Below are 15,636 nucleotides of genomic sequence, written 5' to 3' on the forward strand. Positions count from 1 at the left end.
TCAGATGGATGTAGATAAGCCGCGGTGCCTCTCCTATGTCTAAGCTACTCCTGTAGATAAGGGAGCAGTATGGGAGCTTCACATTCAGTGGTCACAGCGCTGCAGTCTGTCTTAAAGCAGCGCGAGCTAAAAGTCTCTACAAAAACCTTGGAATGTTTTGTTAAAGAGGTCGATTGCGTAGAACCTTGGTACGCGTGTTCAGGGTCATTGACCCTCGCCTCCTGGGAGAAATTAAGAGGAATTTAGTTAGGGAACAACAGAATGGGAAATTGAAAGTGGGGACCATGGCATTATGGAAACTGGTGAAATCGTTCCTAGAAAATGAGAAATGCCGCCCAAAAGCAATAGCAGGACAGGGGGCATTATAGGAGTTACAGGAGAGCATGTCAGAAACAGAGCGAGGTAATAGACTAGAAACTTTAAGAAGGAAAGGTGCCCCTAAGAAAAGAGGCCCTTCCAAGGACCTTGGATCCGAGGAAGCAAGAGATAGGGGAAAGGACGCTCTGGGAGAGAAACAGGGAAAGCAGGAGAAAACTCCAAAAAAGAAAAGCCTTTATCTGGTAAAGGAGTTAGAGGCTTTGGGGCTTGATAGTTCAGAAACAGACGAGCTTAGCCCTCTGAGGAAGAGGATTTAGAAGATGAGGCAGCTCGCTATGAAGAAGAAAGATACCACCCAGATGAACGACGAGCTAACAGCTTGGGTAAAAAACAGAAGAAAGTGGGAGGTGGAAACCATGCAGTTTCCTGGCCTATAGGCCCAGCACCCCTCCACCTTATATGGAAAGATTTTACTCAGATTCCTTCCTCACTAGAGATGAACAGAAAAAGATATGCCAGGCATTTCCGGTGTTTGAGGCTGCCGATGGAGGCCGTGTTCATGCACCAGTAAAATATATTCAAATTAAGGAACTTGCCGAGTCGGTCCGTAACTACGGAGTTAGTGCCAATTTTACTATTTCTCAAGTCAAAAGGCTTGCCACTCTGGCCATGACTCCAGGAGGCTGGCAGACAACAGTGAAGGCTGCGCTCCCTAATATGGGGCAATATATGGAATGGAAAGCCTTGTGGTATGATGCCTCTCAGGCGCAGGCAAAAGTCAATTGCACTGCTGAAGGCGATCAAAGAAATTGGACACTTGATCTGCTAACAGGACAAGGGTAGTATGCCAATAATCAAACAAATTACAACTGGGGAGCATATGCTCAAATCTCCGCTGCTGCCATTAAGCCGTGGAAGTCACTTTCCAGGAAGGGAGAGTCTGGGGGACACTTAATAAAAATCATACAAGGCCCCCAGGAGCCATTCTCAGACTTCGTGGCTAGGATGACAGAGGCAGCAGGCAGGATCTTTGGAGACCCTGAACAAGCAATGCCTTTAGTGGAACAGTTGGTCTATGAGCAAGCCACACAGGAATGCAGAGCAGCTATTACACTTAGGAAGAGCAAAGGGTTACAGGACTGGCTGAGAGTTTGCCGAGAACTTGGAGGCCCGCTTACCAATGCCGGCCTTGCGGCTGCTATCCTACAGGGCCAAAAGCGCTCAGGTACAGGTGATCACAAGGTCTGCTATAACTGTGGCAAACTAGGACATTTAAAAAGGGGGTGCCAGGCCCTCACAAAGAGGAGAGCACCAGGACTGTGTACTAAGTGTGGGAAAGGCTATCATTGGGCCAGTGAGTGTCGCTCAGTTAGAGATATCAGAGGCAGGCTTATTCAGCCCAGACCTCCCCAGGCAGAAGGAGTCGAAAACACTCCAAAAAAGGGGTATCCGGGCCCCAAGTCTCAGGGCTCCAAAACATATGTGACCCCAGCTCACAGCAAACAGACACCATGGTCCGCAGAGCTACAGAAGGCTCAACAGGAGTGGACCACCGTTCCACCACCCAGTTCATGCTAATGCCACAGATGGGTGTGCAACCTGTTCCCACCGACTACAAAGGCCCCCTACCCGTGGGAAATGTCGGCCTTATTTTGGGTCGATCTTCCTTAACCTTAAAGGGACTTATTGTTCACCCTGGAATAATAGATCAAGATTACTCAGGAGAACTTCAAGTTCTCTGCTCTTGCCCTCAAGGCATTTTTTCCAACTCCTCAGGATTGCCCAGTTGATTATCCTTCCAAGTTTACATGATCATTTTCTTTCTTCTGGGGTCCCTAGAGACACTGCGAGGCTTAGCTCTTCCAGGACTGATTCTGCCTATTTAATAATGGACCTTAATTCCAGACCCCCTTTAGAGTTGAATATAGAAGGGAAAACTTTTGCGGGAATTTTAGATACAGAGGCTGATAAGAGTATTATCTCCTCCAGCTGGTGGCCTAAGGCATGGCCTGTCATTCGATCATCCCATTCCTTACAAGGACTAGGGTATGAGGCCAGTCCCACTATCAGCTCACGCTCCTTGATCTGGCATGCTCCAGAAGGCCAATCAGGAAGGTTCATTCCTTATGTCCTCCCTCTTCCTGTTAATCTTTTGGGGAGGGATATCTTACAGGGTCTAGGACTAACATTGACCAATGAGTATTCTCAACGAGCTGTTGAGATTATGAAGAGAATGGGTTACAAGGAGGGGAAGGGATTAGGAAGAGAAGAACAAGAAAGATTAGAACCGGTTCCACAAGAAGGTATTGTAGGAAGACCGGGCCTGGGTTTTTCCTAGGGGCCATTGAGGGTTCTATGCCTACACCCTGTCTCATGGAGGAAGTCATATGGGTTCCTCAATGGCCTCTATCCTCTGAAAAATTGGAAACTGCCACTAAGTTGGTTAATGAACAATTACAGCTTGGTCATTTAGAACCCTCTATTTCACCATGGAATACTCCTATTTTTGTGATAAAGAAAAAATCAGGAAAGTGGAGACTTCTCCATGATTTGAGAACCATTAATGCACATATGAGTTTATTTGGCTCGATCCAACGAGGCCTACCCTTGCTCTCCGCCTTACCTAAACAATGGAAGATAATAATTATAGATATTAAGGATTGTTTCTTTTCCATCCCCTTGTGCCCACAAGACAGACAGAGGTTTGCATTTACTATACCAGCTATTAATCATCTTGAACCTGATAAAAGATTTCAGTCGAAGGTTCTGCCTCAAGGCATGGCCAATAGCCCCACTATGTGCCAACTATATGTGCAACTAGCCCTTGAACCTATAAGGAAGCAATTTCCATCTTTGCTTTTGATCCATTACATGGATGACATTCTCATTTGCCATAGAGATTTAACAACCTTACAGACCTCATATCCAATCTTTTTTTTTCTTTTTTTCTTTTTTTTCTTTTTTTTTTTTTTTTTTTGGAGCTAGGGATCGAACTCAGGGCCTTGCGCTTGCTAGGCAAGCGCTCTACCACTGAGCTAAATCCCCAACCCCCCTCACATCCAATCTTAATCAAAACATTGGGGCAACGGGGACTACAAGTCGCTACAGAAAAGGTTCAAATTGCAGAAATTGGCTTATTTCTGGGATCTCTCATTTATCCTGAAAAAAATAGTTCCTCAGAAATTAGAGATTCGTAGAGATCATTTACATACCTTAAATGATTTCCAAAAATTATTGGGAGATATAAATTGGCTGAGACAGTTCTTAAAGTTTCCCTCTGCTGAGTTGAAACCTTTATTTGATATTTTGGAAGGGGACTCTCATATCTCCTCTCTGAGAGCATTGACGCCAGCCGCAAACCAGGCCTTACAAGTTGTAGAAAGTGCCTTACAGGATGCTCAATTACAGCGCATTGATGAAACCAAGCCCTTTGATTTATGTGTTTTCAAATCTATACAATTACCAACAGCTGCCTTGTGACAAAATGGGCCTTTATTGTGGATCCATCCCAATGCATCTCCTGCTAAGATTATTGACTGCTATCCCGATGCGGTTGCTCAGCTCTCACTACGCGGGTTGAAGGCAGCTATTACTCATTTTGGAAAAGAACCCAAAATTCTGGTAGTACCATTCACAGCCATTCAGGTACAAACTTTAGCTGCTACCTCAAATGCTTGGGCAGTGTTAGTTACTTCCTTTGCTGGACAGATTGATAATCATTATCCAAAACACCCGATCCTACAATTTGCCTTAAGCCAAGTCATTGTGTTCCCACACATAATGTCTCAGGAACCACTTGTTGATGGGGCTGTAGAGTATACAGACGGGTCAAAAACTGGTGTAGGTGCTTATGTGGTCAATAATAAGGTAGTATCTAAGCAATATAATGAAACCTTACCCCAAGTTGTGGAATGTTTAGTGGTGCTGGAGGTCCTCGAGGCCTTCCCGGGCCTGATTAACATTGTATCAGGTTCCTCCTATGTAGTCAATGCAGTTAAGGTTCCTGAGGTGGCTGGATTAATTAGACCTTCCAGCAAACTTGCTCAAATTTTTCAACAAATGCAATCTACCCTTCTTGGCAGGAGATCCCCTGTATTTATAACACATATTAGAGCTCACTCGGGCCTTCCTGGTCCAATGTCCCAAGGAAATGACCTAGCAGACCAAGCTACAAGAGTGATTGCAGTTGCCTTGTCCCCACAATTAGATGTATCAAAAGAATTTCATAGACAATTTCATGTGATGGCTGAAACTTTACGCTGCCGATTTGCTCTGACTAGAAAAGAAGCTAGGGAGATAGTTACTCAATGTCAAAATTGTTGTCAATTCTTGCCTGTACCCCATGTGGGAGTTAATCCATGGGGAATCTGACCGCTGCAGGTCTGGCAAATGGATGTTACTCATATCCCTTCCTTTGGAAGACTTCAGTATCTACATGTTTCTATTGATACATGCTCTGGCATCATGTTTGCTACACCTCTAACAGGGGAAATGGCCTCGCATGTAATTCAACATTGCCTCGAGGCATGGAGTGCTTGGGGTAAACCCAAACTCCTTAAGACAGACAATGGACCAGCTTATACGTCTCAAAAATTTCAACAGTTCTGCTGCCAGATGGAAGTGACTCATCTGACTTGTCTCCCATATAATCCTCAAGGGCAGGGCATTGTAGAATGTGCCCATCACACTCTCAAATCCTATTTAATTAAACAAAAAGGGGGAGTCGAGGAGGCTCTACCCTCAGTACCAAGAGTAGCTGTTTCCATGGCACTCTTCACCCTTAATTTTTTAAATCTTGATGCCCAAGGCCATACTGCAGCCAAACGTCACTGTTCAGAGCCTGATAGACCAAAAGAGATGGTAAAATGGAAAGATGTTTTGACTGGTCTATGGAAAGGCCCGGATCCTATATTAATAAGATCCAAGGGAGCTGTTTGTGTTTTCCTGCAGGATGAAGACAATCCGTTCTGGCTACCAGAATGACAGACACGAAGAATTCTGACACCTGGAGATAACTCCCGGATGGACCCCTTGGAAACTACCCCTAGCCCTCCCAATGCCTCTTTGGATCTGGGTTCCTAGTATATTGGGAGAATACAAATGGGCAATTTTGTCTGCCTTTCCGAAGCCCATACCTGTCCGTCATGATGCAGTTGTTTTCCCTAAGTTTTTCACGACCAACAAAACCTTAGGACTGCCGTACTTACCATATGATCCTACCTGGGCTCCTCTGGGGGAAAATCGTTCCTTATCAGAACAGGGCTCTCTCTCTTTTCAGCTTGAGGAAACAGGGGGATGCATCGCACTTACAGGTCAGGCCTTGGGTATGTTTGATGTTCACAATGCGGGCAGGGTGAATTTATCCCAGGATACCAGTAAGTCAGAGGTAAAATCACAAGAATGACCTACTGCCAGGAGCCAGTATGGATTAATGGTACATTTCCATCACCTAACCTCACAGAAGGAGAACGCCCCCGTCAACCCAGAATAGCCCCCTATTGTTGCCCCGGAAATGAGGGGCTGATGCCTCCCTGGCCTGATTGTCAATCATCCTTTACTCGTTGGGCAGATCGGGATAGAACTTTTTCCCTCTCCCCCGGTATGGGAGGTGGCTCAGGAGAGGAGTCCACTATACAAGGACGCTTTAAACAGAACTTCAAACGGAACCCTTTTGATAAGTGGGTGCTTTGTGGGGTCAATGGTAGTTGCACGGATCTTAATCCCTTGGTCTTCGTCCAGGGACAAGCCGTTGGAAAGGCCTCCTTTACTGGTCTTAAGAACACTTCCCAGTATATGAACATCAAAATCCAAGCGCCCGATGGGACTACGACTGTCCACACCAATGCTACTATGGAAATCACTAGGTTCAATAAAAGTTTGGTGAACCAGATTATTTATCCACCTACCCCAGTCTGTGTTTACCCCCCTTTCTTGTTTATCCTTTCAAATGATTCATTTGAAGCCTGTTCCAATGATTCTTGTAGGATGTCACAGTGTTGGAATTCAAAGTGGGCTAATCGTGCCATGGTTGCTAGGGTCCCACAGTAGGTTCCAGTCCCCGTGGAAACCCCTTCTACCTTGTCCTTGTTCAGGCAGAAGAGAGACTTTGGTATAACTGCAGCCATTGTGGTGGCTATCTCCATTAGTGCAGTTGCTGCAACTTCCACTGGGGTTGCCATGGCAACCACAGTCCAAACAGGCACAGCCCTGAATCAATTGTCAGCCACAGTGGCGGATGCTGTTGATCTTCATACCTCCGCTAGTGCCCAGTTGAAGGGCGGATTAATGGTTGTTAACCAATGCCTCGACCTGGTAGAGGAAAGATTTGATATTCTCTTTCAATTGGCCCAATTTTGATGTGAGAGAAAATTTGGGGCGCTTTGCATTACCAGCGTACAATATGAAAATTTTACCCGAGCAGCTAATCTGTCTAGACGATTGTCATTGTACCTTGCAGGAAATTGTTCAGCAGCATTTGACGAGACTCTTGAGTCTTTGAGGGCAGCAGTGTTGGCTATCAACTCAACACGAGTGGACCTGTCGCTGATGGAGGGACTCTCTTCCTGGATTTCTTCAGCCTTTTCTCACTTCAAAGAATGGGTGGGGGTGGCTCTGTTGGGTGCAGCCCTATGCTGTGGATTAGCATTCATGCTATGGTTGGTTTGCAAACTCAGATCTCAACAGAAACGTAACAAGGTCATTATCACTCAAGCACTTGTGGCCATTGAACAAGGGGCCTCCCCTGAAATTTGGTTATCTATGCTCAAGAATTAGTCGGCATCTGAGTTCTCTGCTCTTGCACCCCACGGATTTGTGGATCCATTGCACTGGGATGAGAGAGACTCAACGATCATTCATCAGCCCTTGCACATCGCTGAGGTTTCCTCATTGCACGTGATAGGGTGATCATGACTTCCCCACTAATTCATTTTTTGGCTGGCCTCTTTTGTAGAGTTCGCCCTAGGCAATTTAGCAGTTACTGTCACACGGTACTCCGGTATCCAGAGACGGGCAACTTTCCTCATGCACAGACCAACCTAACACATGGGGCCCGGTGGCGATAGGGTTACCCTATGACGGGTAAGGCTGTGACATTGGTGGAACGACCTAAGACAGGGGCCACAGCAGATGGATGTAACTGCAGAGGCCTAGACCAGCCTCATTCTAAGAAAACAAAAAGGGGGTGATGTGGAAAGCCGTGATAGCATTCACCATCGCAAGATGGCGCTGGCTTCTGCTGTACCAGCCCGACCTCTTTTCAGGAAACAAGCTGTGCGCGCATGTGCAAGAGTGTGTTCGCGCCAAGTCTTTGCCCACCCTGGTGCGTGCCAGTGAGATCATGGGTAAGCGTCCAATCAGGTGTGGACGCGCCATGCTAGGGTTTTATAAGCAGCGCCTTTCTGGGCCCTGGGTCTCCTCCTCTTTAAGGTGCAATAAACGCTTTGCTGCAGAAGGATCCTGGTGTCCGCGTGCGTTCTTGCTGGCGAGACGATAGCGCAGGACACCTACAGAACTCCAACCAGATTCAACTGGAAAAGAATGTCCTTCCCTCACATAATAGATAAAACATCAAACACAGAAACAAAACAAAAACAAAGAAAGAATAATAAAAACACTAAGAAAAAAGGTCAAATAACATATAAAGGCAGAACTATCAAAATTACACCTTATATTTCAACAGAGTATATGACAGATATCATATAGACCATAAAAGAACACAAATGTCAGACAAGGCTACTATATCCTGCAAAATTTTCAGTTACCAATGATAGAGAAACCAAGATATCCCATGACAAAAACAAATTTACACAATATCTGTCAAAAATATAACCCTACAAAGGATAATAGATGAAAATCTCCAACAGAAGGAGGGAAAGTACACACTAGATAAAGCAAGGAAGCAATCCTCTCGCAACAAATCCAAAAGAAGAGAGCCACACAAACATTATAACACCTCTAACAACAAAAATAACAGGAAAAATCACTATTCCTTAATGTCTCTTAACATCAATGGGCTCAATCCCCCCTCAAAATAAAAGACATAGACTAAGAGACTGGATACATGAATTGGACCCAACATGTTGTTTCACACAGCAAACATAATGTAGTAACAAAGACAGACTCTACTGCAGAGTAAAAGGCTGGGAAAAAAATTCCTGATCAAATGGTCCAAAGAAACAAGCTGTAATAGCCATTCTAATGTCAGATAACATCATCTTTCAACAAAAAGTTATCAAAAAAGAAAAGGAAGAACACTTCATATTTATCAAAAGAAAAATCCAACAAGGTGAACTCTGAATTCTGAACATCTATGCTCCAAATGCAAGGGCACCCACATTCATTCAAGACACTTTACTAAAGCTCCAAGAACACTTTCCACCACAAAAATAACTGTAGGGGACTTCAACACCCTACTCTTGTCAATAGACAGATCAGGGGAACAGAAAATAAACAGAGATAAAGTGACACTAACAGCAGTTATGAACCAAATGGATTTAACAGGTATCTATCTATAGAACATTTCATCATAAAACAGAAGAATGTACCTTCCTCTCACACCTAATGGCCCCTTTTCTAATACTGACCACATAATTGGTCAGAAAACTAGCCTCAATACATACAAGGAGATTGAAATAATTCCATGTTTCCTATCAAATCATTCAGGACTAAGGCTTGTTTTCAATAGCATAAACAAAAGAAGGTCACATGCAAATGGGAGCTGAACAATGATCTCCTCAACGATAACTTTGTCAAGGAAGAAATAAAGAAATGAAGGACGTTTTAGAATTTAACGAAAATGAAGGCACCCAAATTTATGGTATACAATGAAAGCAGTGCTAAGAGAAAAGTTCATAGCTCTGAGAGTCTCCAAAAAGAAATTGGAGACAACAGACACTAACAGCTTCACAGCATACCTAAAAGCTCTACAACAAAAAGAATCAAATTCACCCAAGAGGGATAGATGGCAGGAAAAAATCAAAACAAAGGGGACAACCAAGTTTCCACCAAGTGAAAACAAAAAGAACTATACAAAGAATCAACATAACCAGGAGCTGGTGCTTTGAGAAGATCAAGAAGATAGATAAAATTTTAGTACACCTAACCAGAGAGCACAGAGACAATATCCAATTACAAAATTGGAAAAGAAAAAGGAAAATATAACAATAAAAACAGAGGAAAATTTAAACAAAATCTTTCTACAAACCCAGCTCTACAAAGGATAATAAACGGTAAAGGACAACACAAGGAGGCAAGCTACACCCTAGAAAAAGTAACAAACTAATTGTTTTGCAACAAAACAGCACACAAACATAATCTCACATCCAAACACAAATATAACAGGAAGCAACAATCACTGTTCCTTAATATCTCTCAACATAAATGGACTCAGTTCCACAATAAAATGAGAAAGATTAACAAACTGGATATGCATTGAGGACCCAACATTTTGCTGCCTTCAGGAAACACACCTCAGAGACAAAGACAGACAGTACCTCAGAGTAAAAGTCTGGAAAACAACTTTCTATGCAAATGGTCTGAAGAAGCAAGCTGGAGTAGCCATTCTAATAGCACATAAAATCGATTTTCAACCAAAAGTCATCAGAAAAGATAAGGAAGGACACTTGACATTTATCAAAGGCAAAATCCACCAAGATGACCATTCAATCCTAAATAACTATACTCCAAATACAAGGGCACCTACATACATAAAAGAAACCTTACTAAAGCTCAAAGCACACCTTGAACCTCACACAAAAATAGTAGGAGATATCAACATCCCACTCTCATCAATAGACAGATCATGGAAACAGAAATTAAACAGAGACATAGACAGACTAAGAGAAGTCATGAACCAAATGGATTTAACAGATATTTATAGAACATTCTATCTTAAAATAAAAGGATGTGCCTTCTTCTCACCATCTCATGGTACTTTCTCAAAAATTGACCCTATAATTGGTCATAAAACAGGCCTTAGCATACACAGAAAGATAGAAATAATCAAATGTGTCGTATCAGATCATCACAGGCTAAAGCTGGTCTTCAATAACAGTAAGGAAAGAATGCCAACATTTACATGGAAGTTGAACAATGCTCTCCTTAATGATAATCTGGTCAAGGAAGAAATAAAGAAAGAAATTAAAGGCTTCTTAGAATTTAATGAAAATGAAGGTACAACATACCCATACTTATGGGACACAATGAAAGCTGTGCTAAGAGGAAAACTCATAGCTCTGAGTGCCTGCAGAAAGAAACAGGAGAGAGCATATATGAGCAGCATGACAGCACACCTAAAAGCTATAGAACAAAAAGAAGCAAACACACCAGGAGGAGTAGAAGCCAGAAAATGATCAAACTCAGAGCTGAAATCAACCAAGTAGAAACAAAAAGGACTATACAAAGGATCAACAGAAACAAAAGCTGGTTCTTTGAGAAAATCAACAAGATAGATAAACCCTTAGCCAGACAAACCAGAGGACATAGAGAGTATGTCCAAATTAACAAAATCAGAAATGAAAAGGGAGACATAACAACAGAGTCAGAGGAAATTGAAAAAATCATCAGATCCTACTAAAAAAGCCTATATTAAACAAAACTTGAAAATCTGGAGGAAATGGACAATTTCCTAGACAGATGCCAGGTACTGAAGTAAATTCAGGAACAAATAAACCATTTAAACAGCCCCATAACTCCTAAAGAAACAGAAGCAATCAATAAAATTTTCCCCACTCAAAAGAGCTCAGGTCCAGATGGGTTCAGTGCAGAAATCTATCAGACCTTCATAGAAGACCTCATACCAACACTATCCAAACTATTCCACAAAATTAAAACAGATGGAGCACTACCGAATTCCTTCTATGAAGCCTATTAAAAATGGGGTTCAGAGCTAAACAAAAATTCACAGCTGAAAAATGCCAAATGGCTAAGAAGCACCTAAAGTAATGTTCAACATCTTTAGTCATAAGGCAAATGCAAATGAAAACAACACTGAGATTTCACCTCACACCTGTCAAAATGGCTAAGATCAAAAACTCCGGCGACAGCAGATGCTGGCAAGGATGAGGAGAAAGAGGAGCCCTCCTCCATTGTTGGTGGGATTGCAGACTGGTACAACCATTCTGGAAATCAGTCTGGAGATTCCTCAGAAAATTGGACATTGCACTGCCTGAGGATCCATCTATACCTCTCTTGGGCATATACCATAAAGATACCCCCAAATACAACAAATAAACCTGCTCCACTATGTTCATAGCAGTCTTATTTATAATAGTCAGAAGGTGGAAAGAACCCAGATGCCCTTCAACAGAGGAATGGATACAGAAAGTGTGGTCAAAAACAATGATTTTATGAAATTTATAGGCAAATGCATGGAACTGGAAAATATCATCCTGAATGAGGTAACCAAATCACAGAAAAACACACATGGTATGCACTCATTGATAAGTGGAGATTGTTGAGGGGAAACAGGGAGGGGGACAATATTTGAATTTTAAATAAATAAAATTATCAAAAGAACAGGAAGAAGACTGGAAGGAAGCCTTGCATTACATTTTCTTCTTTTGTAGTCCTATCTCGAACAGATCCCAGGTTTTACAAATAAACTTTTCAGTCATCCTCTGTCTGTCTAAACTGTGATGCCAGATGAGAAAAAATAGGTCCCAAACGCCTCAGTGTAGCCTAGAATACCTGAAGTGTTAAAGCTCTTAGAAGAGAAGCAAAGAGATTTGGGTGGCCTGTGAAGGGCAGGTAGCCATGGTCCTGGGTCTTTCCTCTGCTACACTGCAGCAGCAACAGCGATAGTACCAGAGATAGTGGAGGAGTCTACTGTGTGAGCCTGACCAGCCAAGCGACTCCATGTTCCCGCATTGGAAGCTTCAGTCGAGAGAACTTTTCCCCAATCTTACATCTCATTAAAAACAGCCACTCTCAGAGGATCCTTGCTGAGATAAATTCTGTGCTTTATTTACTGCATGTAAATAGAGACTTTACCAATATTGAGAAATTGGGGGGGGGGGGGTTAGGATTTGGTGTTTCCAGTTGGCTAGGTTTGGGATGTTAGTGATCCTCTGTTTGCTTGTGCAGGTGTTTTCATTACATGACTGATTGCTTTGGTCATCAGTGGGAAGTCGTAGTTATGTGTTCCAGACAGGTACAGAAATGGATAGGGAGCAGCTCAACTCTTGCTAATCTCAAGTCTCTGATATTCCTGGGATCTGAACTCACTCGACATTGTCAGTTCTTATGCCTCTCTGGTAACAATGTCCCAGTTGTCCTACATTTACTCCTCTGTAGCTATAATCTCTGCCACTTCTCTATTTTGAGAAGTGAAGTCTGTGGTCTAGTAACAATAATATTGAATTTGATGTAACTGTAGTATCCAGTTAAATTAACAAAGTTATCTTGACACTTTTATTTCTGATATATATCTTCATGATTTTTTTTTTTACTTTACTCATGAGAGAATGTGGCAAATGGCAGGTATTTCACAATGGTTAAGACATGGACTCTGGAGATTGAGTTTTATTAAGCTCTCCACTACTTCAGTTAGTTTTCTATACCACAGTGGACTAATTTAACAATTGTAAGTGATGACTTGCCCATATAAAACATGACAGGGATGTAAATGTTGTGAATTCACTAAGGAGCACCAGTGGGAGATATAAATAGATGGATATGATCAAGTGCATATTGTAAATATATGAAAACTTGACATAATAAAATTATTTTTATGACATGGATTCCCCACCAAGTGCTACAGCATATGTGTAAATGAAATGAGAGCAGAAAAGGGAACTTCAATATTGTGATATTGTGGAATAGCTTAAGTTTCTAATTTCTATTTGATGGAAAACATTAATGCACACATAGAAGCTCAGTGAACTTTAAATAAAAGGAATTCATGGAGGTCCACATTTTGGTAAAGTATAGTCAAATTATTGAAAGTAAAAACAATGACAAAGAGAAACTTGAAGCATACTGTGGTCATTTGGTTAAGATTGCCTCCCAAAGGATCACATACTTGTATCTTGGGTCCCAGTTGGTGACTCATGGGAAGGATCAGGAGGTTTGTCCTTGTTGGAGGAGTTGTACCCTGTCAGGGGGACTTTCAGGTTTCATAAGGCCTCACTAGGTCTGCTCTCTCTCTCTCTCTCTCTCTCTCTCTCTCTCTCTCTCTCTCTCTCTCTCTCTCTCCCCCTCTCTCTGCCTGCTTCCTAGGGTGTAGTTTCAGGTACTTCTTCAGTAACATGGTAGCATGATTGCTTCCATGTTTCCTTGTCCAGATGATAATGGACTAACCCTTTGAAACCGCAAACAAGCCCTATACTCGCTCACCCGTCCACCCACTCCCACCTAACTGCCATAGTATTCCCCTACACTGGGGCATAGAAGCTTCACAGCTTCCCCTCCCATTGATGCCAGGTAAGGCAATCTGCTACATATACAGCTGGAACAATGGATCCCTTCATTTGTACTCTTTGATTGGTGGTTTATTCCTTGGGAGCTCTGTGGAGATTGATTAGTTGATATTGTTCTTCTATGTAGTTGAAAACCCCTTCACTTCCTTCAGTTCTTCCCCTAACTCCCCCCTTGTGGTTCCTATTATCACTCAGATGGATGGATGCAAGCATCTGCCTCTGTATTCATCAGGCTCTGGCAAAGACTCTCAGAAGACAGGTAAGTTAGGCTACTGTCAGCAAGCACTTCCTGGTATCAACAATAGTGTCTGGGTTTGGTGTCTACAAATGGGATGAGGCAGACTCTGGATGATCATTCCTTCAGTATCTGCTTCAGTCTTTTTACCCTAGATTTCCTTTAGACTGGAGCAATTCTGGATTAGTATCCTAGCGATGGGTGGGTGGCCCCATCCTTCAATCAGGGGCCATACCTAACCTCTAGATATGGTCTCTACAGGTTCTCTCTCCCCTTTGTTGGGTACTTCAGCTAATGTCATTCCTTTTGGGTCCTGAAAGCCTCTTGCTTTCCTGACATCTGAGACTTTCTGGTAGTTACCCCCAGGTCCCCGTCTCCCACTACTACAGAATTCTGTTCAAATTTCAGATCTGCTGAACATATCCCCTGTCTCCTTCCAAACTAATCCTGAACCCCTTCAGCCCCCTCTAATCCTCCCAAGTACCTTCATCCCTCTACGTCCTGTGATTATTTTGTTTCCCCCTTCTAAGAAGGACTGAAGTATCCACAAAGTGATATTACATCTTGTTGAGCTTCATATGGTCTGTAGGTTGTATTATGGATATTCCAAGCTATTTGCCTAATACACACTTATCAGTGTGTATATACCATGTTACCTTACTCTAGATGATATTTTTAGTACCATGAATATGCCTGTGAATTTTATTAAGTCAATGTTTCTTATAGCTGAGTAGTACTCCATTGCGTAAATGTACCATATTTTCTGTATCCATATGGATAAATATTCTCATAATTAGATATTTTTTATTTTCATTTCAAGTGTTATCCCCTTTATTGGTTTCCCTTCCATAAACCCCCTATCTTATGCCTCTACCCCCTTCTTCTATGAAGATATTCCGCTCCTATCCACCCACCCCTTCTCACCTCCCAACTCTGATATTCCTCTACACTGGGAGGGTGGTGTTGCCCAGACGTGGCAAAACAAAGTGCTTCTCACATTGGTACCCTACTAGACCATGCTCTACTACATCTGCAGCTAGAGCCATGGGTCTTTCCATGTGTACACTTTGAACAGTAGTTTAGTTTAGAGGAAATCTAGTTGGTTGGTATTGCTGTTCTTATACAGTTGCAAAACCCTTCAGCTACTTCAATCCTTTCTCTAATTCCTCGAATGGGGTCTCCATTCTCAGTTAAATGGTTGCCTGTGAGCATCCAACTCTGTTATTTTTCATGCTCTGAGAGAGACTCTCAGGAGACACATATATCAGGCTCCTGTTAGAATGAAATTCTTGGCATCAGCAATATTTTCTGGGATTGGTGGCTGTATGTATATGTAATGGATCCTCAGGAGGGGCAGGTTCTGAATGGTCATTACTTCATTCTCCAAAATTTGTCTCCATATCCCCTTCTATGAATATTTTTGTTCCCCCTTTTATGAATGTCTGAAGCATCTACACTTTGATTGTCTTGCTTCTTGAGCTTCAGGTGGTCTGTGGATTTTATCTTGAGTAATCCAAGTTTTTGAGCTAATATCTACTTATCAGTGAGTGCATACCGTGTGTGTGTGTGTGTGTGTGTGTGTGTGTGTGTGTGTGTGTGTGAGAGAGAGAGAGAGAGAGAGAGAGGGTTACCTCATTGAGGATGAATATTTTCTAGTTCCATCCA

The 15,636-nt window shown here is 42.5% G+C and overlaps 2 pseudogenes; both read left to right on the forward strand.

Annotated features, from left to right (window-relative positions):
• Positions 1-284: 284 nt before the first annotated feature.
• On the forward strand, positions 285-1,553 carry LOC134484195 (igE-binding protein-like; annotated as a pseudogene).
• A 4,165-nt stretch (positions 1,554-5,718) lies between these two features.
• The window catches only part of LOC147998301 (uncharacterized), a 75,854-nt pseudogene continuing 65,936 nt past the window's right edge, over positions 5,719-15,636 (forward strand).

The sequence above is a fragment of the Rattus norvegicus genome, chromosome X, assembly GCF_021556685.1.
Source record: "Rattus norvegicus strain SHRSP/BbbUtx chromosome X, alternate assembly SHRSP_T2T, whole genome shotgun sequence".
NCBI classification, from domain to species: domain Eukaryota; kingdom Metazoa; phylum Chordata; class Mammalia; order Rodentia; family Muridae; genus Rattus; species Rattus norvegicus.